Source organism: Haliaeetus albicilla, chromosome 26, assembly GCF_947461875.1.
Source record: "Haliaeetus albicilla chromosome 26, bHalAlb1.1, whole genome shotgun sequence".
In the NCBI taxonomy this organism is placed as follows: domain Eukaryota; kingdom Metazoa; phylum Chordata; class Aves; order Accipitriformes; family Accipitridae; genus Haliaeetus; species Haliaeetus albicilla.
Genome location: NC_091508.1, coordinates 2,963,859 through 2,974,074, shown reverse-complemented (window position 1 = coordinate 2,974,074; position 10,216 = coordinate 2,963,859). Strand labels below are relative to the sequence as shown.

General features: G+C 51.3%; 1 protein-coding gene across 1 annotated transcript in view; it reads left to right on the top strand.

The window, feature by feature from the left end:
• The first annotated feature begins 1,134 nt into the window (after window positions 1-1,134).
• Window positions 1,135-10,216, top strand: part of CDK18 (cyclin dependent kinase 18) — a 39,321-nt gene continuing 30,239 nt past the window's right edge. Inside the window, exon 1 of the mRNA XM_069772070.1 lies at window positions 1,135-1,642. The gene's annotated coding sequence lies outside the window, so the exon portion shown is untranslated. The remainder of the gene's footprint in view (window positions 1,643-10,216) is intronic.

Sequence of the window (10,216 nt, the reverse complement as noted above, 5' to 3'; positions counted from 1 at the left end):
CTGCTGCAAAGTCATCACGCCGCAAGCTTGAACTCCACGGCTGCTTCGGGGGGGGCAGTTCCAGTTCAGAGCCCGCTTGTTCAGCCCTGGGTGCTCAGACGAGTCTTAGCTCACGTGCTCACTAAGCGAGTTGACCGAAGAGCTGGTGTCGAATGTTTTACCCCCCTCACAGAGCAGACAAGCATTACTCAGGGCTTCAGGTCTTGGCTGGGTGTTGCCATGGGACAGGCTAAAGCGAACAAACAAAATGGATCCTGGTAAAACATCCCTTTCCTCCATGGGGGCTCGGCTTTTATGCTTCTGCAATGCCATCTGTGAAGCACTTCCCTGTTCCTCAAAGTGTCTCCCAGCAAGCTTGATGGTTCTAATATAAGAAATGAGAGTCAGCAAGTCCCCCGAGACTCCCACGTACAAAAAGGAAATGGAAAAAGGAGTTCTGTCAGCAGCAGAACTAAGGAAGCCCAAATTTGTGTCCTCCGGACAGTCTCCCTTGTGGAATCTCAGATGTCTGGAAAGGAGAAGATCCTATATGCTTTCCTGGGATAGGATTTCCCCCCAGAGAGCTTGTGCCCCTTTTCCTCCTCCTCACCAGCGTCCTCTGGGTTCCCAATCTCCATGCTCTGTGCGGACGGCTTTTGTTCCTTCCCTGCCCAGGTGTCCTGCTGGCATCCCTCCGCCTTTCCCCGCCACGTTAAACCTCCCGCACATCCCCCAGATTTAGGCATAATGCCCACTAATTACAAAAACTCTCCTGACAGACAGGATGGTCTGTAGAGGGAAGGCGAGGATTCGTAGAGCTGGGGCTATAAGAAATTAATTAGTTTCAGGCAGACAATGTTGGCACCTCCAGTGAGCCTGATTTATTTCCACGGCCGGTCTATTTTTGGCAAAGCGAGAATGTTTGGCTACATATAAGACAATAAATAGCTGGAACGGACGGTGAAGCTGCTGCTAAAGACAAACCCCCAACCGGAGTGACAGAAGCTGTGATTTCCAAGGCTGCCCAAGGGATGTTTCCCTGCCGGCTCCCCGCTTTCCCGGGCTGCCCTCACTCATCCTCATCTGCCAAGAGCCTCAAGGACGAGTAGGAAGAGCTACAGGAGGGAACTCCCCTGACTCGTGTGCTGAGGCTGGGATCGGGGAAGGGGGCGGTGGATGGAGAAGGGCTGGGGGGGTTGTGCGCCGCTCCCCAGCCCGCAGAGCAGCTCGGTTCCCCGCCGGGCAGCCTGAGCAGGGCCGGGTCTCCCGGGGCGGCCCCGGGGGGGGGACACAACGGGACCGAACGGGTTCCTTATCCCGGGGTTGCGGCGGGGAGGAGCCAGCGCCGGCACCGAGCGAAGCGCCGGCACCGCGCCGGCTCTCGCCCCAAGCACCGTCTCCGGTACCGGGCACCGCTCCAAGCCCTACCGGCAACCGGGACGGCTTTTGCTCCGGTTCCGCCACCGCTTTGGCTCCACCGGCACCGCTCCATCGCTCCACACCCTCTCCGCTACCGGCACCGGCTTTTTGCTCCGTTACCGGCCCCCCGGCCCCCCGCTGCCAGCCCGGCCCCGCGGCGCCCGGAGCGCCGCCCCTGCTCTTCCCCGGGACCCGGCGGCAGCAGGAAGGAGGAAGGACGGAGGCGAGACCTGCTCGGCGGCCGGTGAGTGCCGGGGTAAACACGGCGGAGGGCTGGGGGTCCGTCCCACACCCCCCCCCCCCGGACCCGGGGGGTCCCCCCCCGGGGTCCCCTGCCGCAGCCCCGGTCGGGACCGTCGCTGCCTTTGGGACTGTTCGGGCAGAAAGTGCTGTAGGGGAGGGGATGGCTGAAGTTGCGGGAGGGTTGAGGTCTGTAGCAAGAGCGGCAGCAATTTTCTACCTGGCTCTTCCCCGGTGGAGGAGATGCCTGAGCGTGTTTTGGTCCTAGACGGGGTTTTTGGGGAGCCCCGGTCAACGCTTCGCTCGCTATCGACTTCTCCGTTTGGTAGGCACCCCTGGCACGGGTCCCTCAGGGAAGGACCTGGAGGGAACCCTCCACTCTCCGGCGTCAAAGTTTCCAGGGGGGCTGACACCCAGGGTCTGTCTGGTGGGTTCCCCTGCTCGGGTTGGGGTCCTGCTGCTGGCTGGCCGGCAGCATGGCATTCTCCTCATGCTGCATTTTTTTTTTTTTTTGTGGCTGTCAGTATCAGCTACATCTCTCCAACGCGCCTGTTGCTCTGACGAGTTCCCAGGGGTGCGGAGAACTTGCCCCCAGAACGCTTCTCCCCAGACAAGACCGCCCGTTGAGAGCAGCTCTCCCTGCCATGCCAGCTCTAGCTCCTGTAGAGTCAGGCTTTAATAAACTTGCTCTTCTCTCAGAAAACAGACCGGAATGAGCACGCTGGCTAGTGGGCACAATGGTGGCATTAGGTCTGAAAAGAAGAAAGCATCAGGGTCAGGCCTGGGGCTGCTGGCGTTGGGTTTTTTGTGCTCTGCATCAACCAAATGAATGGTGCGAATGGTGCGAAGGGGGAAGCGCTTTGAACAAGCGGCAGGCAGAAAGTTAGTGCCTCCAGATGAGATTTGTGAAAGGGTGAGTGTCTTCGGACCGGACCTCTTCCTGCAGAGAAATAGGACTAATTTCCTCCTCAGTGGTAATGGGGCAGCGTGTGGATCTGCAACATGTGCTGACAGACAGAGCTGAAATGTGGTAAATGCAAGCAGAGTCTTGTTTTCCAGCCTCACGAGGCATTGACAGGACATCTGGGTCAGCCCGTCTGTGGAGAGGTCATGAAAATCAGTTCCCATGATCCTGAAAAAATTCCCTTGATGCAAACACCAGGCCATTAGAAAATCGGTCAGTTAGTGTCAGTGGGAACACATCAGTGGTGGCACGCTGAGATCTCAAAGTGCATTTGTAGTCTAGAGCATCCTTTCCTCCCTGGAGCAGATACAAGTACATCGATGGGACGTAACATGTCCAAGAGCCTGATGCAAAGAAGGAACGGAGGCAGGAATAGAAGGAGGGCACCTTGTTCACCCGCTGGCACCCCATCCGTGAAACTTTATCTGTGTGTGTGTATGTGTGAGGCATCCAGCACACAGTTTGCTGATTTTTAGACTCTCTTTGTCATGCCAGAAGACTTCTGTGCAAGTTTTGGTGCCCATTATCCAGGCGAGACCACTTCTGATGGGAGGTTTTGCAGATTTCACAGATTTGTTGCCAAGAGCCCAGACTTACTTATGCGGGAAAGTATTGGTACCATGTCCAAATGAGGGCAATTAATAAATGAGTAGTGGAACAACCTCCCCAGCAACGGCTGGGAGTTCCTCCTCTCTTACCCTGCTTGGAAAAGAGAGGAAATTTTGTAACTGAAGAGCAGGACTCTGGAGATCTGACCCTGTCCCTGGCCTTGCCACGGATTCTGTCTGACCTTGGACGCATCACCGTATCCCCACGTCTGAGTTCCTCCATCTGTTAACACTTGACCTTGCTTTGTTCTCGGAGGTTTGCTCCCTGAGATCTATAGAGCTTTGGGATGCTGGCAGAGATAGGCGTGGAAGCACTAAAATACTTGTCTGGATGCTGTGCAGGCCCCTTTCACTAAACAAGCTCTCTTTGTGGTCCCTTGAATGGACCCTTCAGCCGGGCTTCGCTGGCAAGCGAGTGACAAAGAGCGAAGCGATGGTGTCACATATTCGTACGTTACAGGTGACTGAAATGGAGCTGATGTGCCCGGCTGCTTTTTACTGGCTTCCACACTAGCTGCTTTAAATCTTTAGCTGCTGCCTTTCGTATGCGCTTATCGCCATTGTCGCTGTCCTGTTTATCCCGGGTAGGCATGGGCTGGGGTCCAGCCCTGCTGTGCCAAGAGCACGGACGCAGGAGGAGACAGTTTTTGCCTTCTGTTGCCGGCACTGTAAGTAGACAAGACAGATGAAGGCAGCTTCATTTTGCATATGGGAAAGTGGAGAGACAAAATGGCTTGCTCAAGGTGCTACAGGGAGCCTGTGGTAGCACAGGGAATCGAATTTTGATCTCCCAAGTCCACGAGGATCCCTCCGTTCCCTCTGTCCTTTGTGCTGCACCCTGCCACTTGGTGAGACAGAAACCTGTATATGTACTTTCCGTATGTTGTGTATGCATTAAAATATCCACGTTGCAGTTTCCACTGAGACCATCCCCTTGGTGTGGCCTTCTGGAGAGAAATGAATGTTTGGTCAATCCTTGTAAACCCTGAGACATTCCTCTGGCTTCCATACAGACCTGAGGTTTGGGCCAGGAGGTCTGAGAATCTCCAGAAAATCTGGGACACATGTTTGGAGTCATGTCCAAATAATAGTAAGAGTTTCCAGGAGGGTTTATACTCCGTAAGAGCCTCCCAAATTCTCCTTCCATGCTCAGGGAAATTGAGGCAAACTTAAAGCAGCTTCTCCAGGCAACAGGACAGGGGGTCTTGACTTTGGGGCCAGCTACAGAGTTCAGAAAAGATCCCAACCCAGCCTGGAGTGAGTTCCGCTCTGCGTAGTTAGTGTACCGAAACCCTGAAAGGTCAGCTCTGGTTGATGACATGGTCTCCGTTTACATCTTTACAGGTAGAGAAACAATTAAAGGTCTCTATTTAAAAAAGGCCCTTCGACTGCTTTCAGCAAACTGTCCGTGCAGAGGTTTGACCTGCTGGGTTTGCTTTCCTCTAAATTTACTTGCTTCTGCTGTTTGTAAAGGGAAAACTGATAGCAGAAAGCAACCTGTTGATTAATGTAGATGCAAAAACCCAGATTACAATCTGGTGAACAATTAACTTTGCAGAGTCGATCTGTAATCAGAGGGAGCATCTTTTGCGCTCTCTTTACATTTCTAATCAAGGTTTCTTTTCAGGTAGTGTTTTGCCTGCAGCCAATGTTGCTCATCCGCTGCTTGTTTGCTCAGTCGCTCACAATCTTAGCTCATATCTTTGTCTAGGCAGCCCGGCTGGAAAAGAAGCTGGTGTGAAATTATTTTCAAGCCACAGAGCAGAGCTAGCAAACCTTCGGAGATGGCTGGGGTTCATCCGTGCTTCTGACACTGCTGCAATCTCTCATCTCTCCTGTTCTTTCTTTGCCTCCCTCCTTATGTGCGGCTTATTCTTGCTGTATCTCCAATCACAACTTGAGATCTGTATTCTCTTGCCTTCTGGGTTTCCTCGCTGTTTTAGGGATGAGCTCCAAGCCACCACAATTAAGGCTAGATTTTTGCAGGCAGGCTAGGCATGCTGCATTCCCGCTGGGAAATGTCCACGTATCTTCAGCACAGCATGCCTGCCCACTGGGCTGATCTCTGCTGAAAATCTGACCATTTCTTTTCACACCTGAGCAGCAGCTGGGCTCTTGTTAAAATTCTCACTCGTGTGCTGAATGCATAATGCACCACAGTTTCAAGTGTAGGCAGGACCTGCAGGAATACAGCTGGTGAAGCGGAAGGATGCTCCAGGCTTTGGGGCACTTGCTTCAGAGGGTTGGATTCAGATGCCAGCACCAGCTCTTCTGGTTTTGTTTGTGGCTTTTCTGTGCTCCCGTCTTACATCAGGTACCTTACATCAGGTACCGTCCCTGCCGCACCAGGGTGCCGGGAGGATAAATAACTCTGAATGTGTTCACGCAGTGCAACAGAGGGATGTTTGACCTGCTGCTTTCAAAGATGGATGCTTATTGCTTTTTGGGAGCCAGGTCTCCCCGAGCAGCTCAGGTGGAGACATTTCAGAGCATCTCAGGCTGTGCACAGCCAGCCTGGGTCTGACGCTGACCTGCTGTGAGCCTGGCCCTGTATTCTGCTTCCCTTTTTTCTTCCTTTGTGGATTTAAATCAGGGGCATTTTGAAGCAGGATTTCTCATCGCTGCCTTTTGCACCGTGAGTCCTCAATCTCTGGGGCCAGCAGGCACTACCATGACAAAAATAATAAATTATTTGAGTAGCGAATTTCTGATACAGAGCTGTCAGTGCCTGGTAGCAGTCACCTCTGCCAGCGTTGCAGGAGCACACGGTATCACCAGAGCTGTTACTGCTTGCGATGCGTAGAGGAGGAAGAAAATAGGATGGGGTGGTGTTGGGTTTACTGCCCTTGCCTTGGAAGGGAAAGCGCGCAGCTTCTGTGTGTGCCTGGAAGGAAGGGCGCTGCTAATGAAGACACTTCATTGCCAATTAATGGTGCATTCAATCCAATTATCTTGTGACTTTTAAATTTTGTTAATTACACCCAAACAATTCACCCTCGCGCCACCCTTGAGCTGGTAGTATCTTCTTCATTTATCAGGTGGGAAACTGAGGCAAGGAGCACATTCCTGGTGTTAGCAAGGTCCCATCAGTGATGGCGCTGGATCTCAAACCTGAGGTCTAATACTGTCTCCGACATGTGCTGTTTTATGCTGGTCTGTAGCTAACAGCCCGTCTCTCGCTGTGGTCTGGGGTGAGATGAATTTTATTTGTCTTTTGGGCACCCTTTCAGCTTTTGCTCATGACCTGCCATGCAGTAATGTTTTTATTACTGAAGACTTCTACATAAACCCTCTTCCCCTCCTTCTCTTTCTTCCCCAACCTCTGAAGTGCTCAGCTGTTTCCTTTAGAACAACCCAAATTTCCCCAGCCGGGGGCTTTGGCATGGGGCGGGAGGCTGGATTTGACCAGTTCCATGGGGTGCTGCTGTTGTTTTGGTGGCTTTTAATTGAATTGCTAAATTAAAAAGGAGAGACTGTTGAAGCTGACCATAAATACTGAAACCTCTGAAGAAATCAAAATGTGCCTTTTTTGGGAAGCAGAAGCATTCCAAACGTTCCGTTTATTTCTGCTATTTCTCTATTTTGATTTAAATAGTTTATTTTTACTCAGTCTATTAGTTACTTGATAAGTGTTAATATGCTGGTTACTCAGGGGTTGTGATTCATGATCCCAGTTAGATTTAGCTGCAACTCCCCCCCGTCACTTCTCACTCACACCCGCTTCTCCCCAGCACTGCCCACTCTTGAAGCCATATCTTTTTTTAGTTGCTAAATCTGACAAGGTTTATGAACGGGAGCCTTAACTCTGCGCTTGTGAACATGCACATGCATATAAATTCATCGGTGTTGGGGTTTTTCTGTATTCCAGTGTGGAACATCACCTGGAGCTTGGTTGTATGCCTTCTAGCATGACTTGAATTACTTGGTGGAAAGCCTCTTAGACTGGCAGCTTATGCGGTGAGCCTGTGCTGGAGCAGTTGCTGCTGATCTATAGATACCCAAAGGTGCAGCCAGGGACCTACAGGGATCTTCAATAGCACTTTGGTTTTTTTTTCTTATTTTGGACTTTAAAAATCTGGTTTGAAGACAGCAGCTGAAGTGATCTCTTTTCACCCAGAAAATGCATCTTCCTATTGCATCTGCCCATATTGGTAGGTTAAATTCTACTTTCTGCCGTACTTCACCAGATGCTCAAGTGGTGTCAATCGGCATTGCTCTGCTGAAGTCAGTAGACCCACAGCAGCACAAGACATGGCAATTTTGCCACCAGCTGAGGCTGTGAGCGTCACAAATCCTCTCTAGTTTTGTTAGTACGTTCTCTTCTGTAACGTGTGCTTGTGTCACCTCTGCTGGCACCCTGATAACACAGAGAACTAGAAACTACTCACTCATTTCTGCAGTACCAGCATCGCCAGTGACCTGGTAGAGAGTGTGCTTCAGAAATTCGGGATCCAGTCCTGTTACTGTAGATCTGGGCAGCAGCGATCCATAAACAACAGACCAAATAAACCAGTGCTGCAGTAGTGGTTTGGAGGTAGGATCCAGAGCCAGATCTCCTGGACTCTTTTTCTGGCTGTGCCGTTGACTTGCTATTTGACCTTGGGTGAGTCCCATCCCATTTCTGCACTTCTGTTTTTCCCGTCTCGGTGGCGGGGATAATAGCCAAATTCACAGCCGGGCTGAGGTACAGTTGATACTGGTGAAATGCTTGGCCATCCTTGAACAAACAGTGATTACAGAAGGGCGAGGAACCATTCCTGTGTTCCTGTAGGCATAATAACCTTTCTGACATCTGTTCTCCCTGCCTCAAATCGGAGCAGTGATTTAAGTGCAAGGGAGAACCAGTGAAGAAAATCTGCATTCAGCCTAAAGCATGTGTTGCTCCTTCTGCTACAGATATTCCTGAGGGTTGGTCAGCTTGTAATTATTAACTAATTACTGCACAGTAATCACTGTGCCACAGGATACAGGAAGTATAGGCAGTCGGGAACAAACCGTATCTCACAAATCCCAGCCTTTTCTTATCTGTCCTTTGTATTTTGCCCATCATGGTGGTATCTGCCTTGCAGCCCTGCCCCTCAGGCTCTCAGAAGGGACGTAACAAGTCAGCCTGTGGCTGGATACCTCCGTGCACTGTTTGCTTTTCGTGTTTGCAATTAGGGGACTGAAGGCCAGTGTTAGTCCAGAACAGGGAACAGCTACATCCCGGGCTGTGGCTGTGAGGACGACCTCTTTTGCAGGTCTGCCAATGTTCCCCGTCCTGCTTGAAGAAGACCACATCTAGGGGCGAGCCTTTGCAGCCCTCGCGATCTGCCTCTACAATAAAGGCATTGATATTGTGTGTTTCCTGAGCATGGCACTGGCCAGAGGAGGTGAATTAGCAACCCTGGAGGCTGAAAGCCTCTCTTTATCCCAGGAGCAGGTTCGGCACAGACGGGGAGCTGCTCTGCCAGCAGTGCCGCACCGGAGTGCCGCGGGCTGCCGGGACCTCCTGCGCTGGATGCGATGGAGTCGGTCTCCGCTCGGGATGGGTGTGCTGAACAGAGCTGCCTAAGTCTGTCAGCTGGCGTATTTTCTTTTTCGAGGAAGAGCTGGAGTCTGAAATGCTGCCCAGTGCAGGGGAAACCTCTGCAGGGCCAAGTCTCACTGTAGGCTTGTGTGGTCAAGGCAAGAAACCTCTAAGGGATGCCTCAGACTGCCCTGGTCAGAGGAGCCAAGGGGTTTGTTTTTCCGCTGGTTTGGTTTTTGATTCAAGGCAGAAAACTTCTCTGACGTGGGTCTGAGGTGGGGGAGGATGAGCTGTCGGGGCCATCACAAATCATTGTCAGCTTGAAGAGCTGCTGCTGTGCCTGTGGCCGAAGGGAGATGGGGACACGGGGACCTGAAGCTGCAGGAGTGGTAGTTTGGCCCCCCCCCCCGTCCTTGCATTGACCAGGCGTCTCAGAGCCGTTTCAGCTCTTTGGAAGGGTCCCAGAAAGGCTGCGGATGGACCAGCCTTCCTAGTATCTGGGTTTTAGGCAGGAATTTGCAAACACCATTTGCAATGTAAATTGGTGTGGGGGGGACAGAGAAGCAACATTACCTGCCTGGGAGTCTGAGGAGGAGGCAGAACTAATGGTTTTAATGCTCTTTTCGGTCATACCCAGGGGTTGCTTTGTGTCTCGTCCAAAAGACAATCAAAAATGCAGAGTGCCTCTGTGTCCCCAGACTGCTCTCTCCTTTAAATGAACCATCACAACCCCCCCGTACCACCTTCACATCCCTCCCTCCCACCGTGATCCTCCTGCTGGGATGTGCAGAGCTGCCCCTCACGCTGTTGAATTCCTCTCTGACCCCGGCTGCAGCTACGCAGCGATGGAAACAGGTATTTCCTCTGTGCAGGAGGTGCAGAGAAAAGGTCCGATTGAGTCATTTTAATTCCAGGAAAACATGACACAGTATCTGAGGGAGAAGGCGTGTTTTTATAAATTACCATTAGCAGCATGTGTTCTATTTAAGTACTTAATCCCTTTCAATCCCTTCTTATTAACGATTAATTGTGCAACTAATCGCACTATGATAGCAGTGTTGCAAGTGCAGTTAGTTGCAGTGTGTACAAGCAACCCCACCAGTATTAAACCAGATAAGAATTTGGTGTGGTGGTGAGAGGGGGGCACCTCAGCTCAGCTGATGCTCTGCTGCGTGAATGTACGCCAAATCTCTCGTCGCTTTGGGTCTCAGGATTATAATCCTTTCTTATCTCGAGCGTTTCCTATGAAGCATACAGCTTATCAGCTTGCGAGGCAGGAGAGGAGTAGAATTGAATACAACCAAGTGAGCTTTGAACAGCTCTGCTTGATGTAGTCCCTTTTCATCTCGCTTTCTGAGCTTTGAGTCTCCTTCGCTCTTGTGGCCTGTTACTGAAAACCACATGGAAATATGTCTGTGTTTTGATTTGGGGGGGTGAGGGGGCTGTATTTGAAATTTTATTTCCAGATGTGCTTCTGTTGTCTTACAAAAGGGCGTG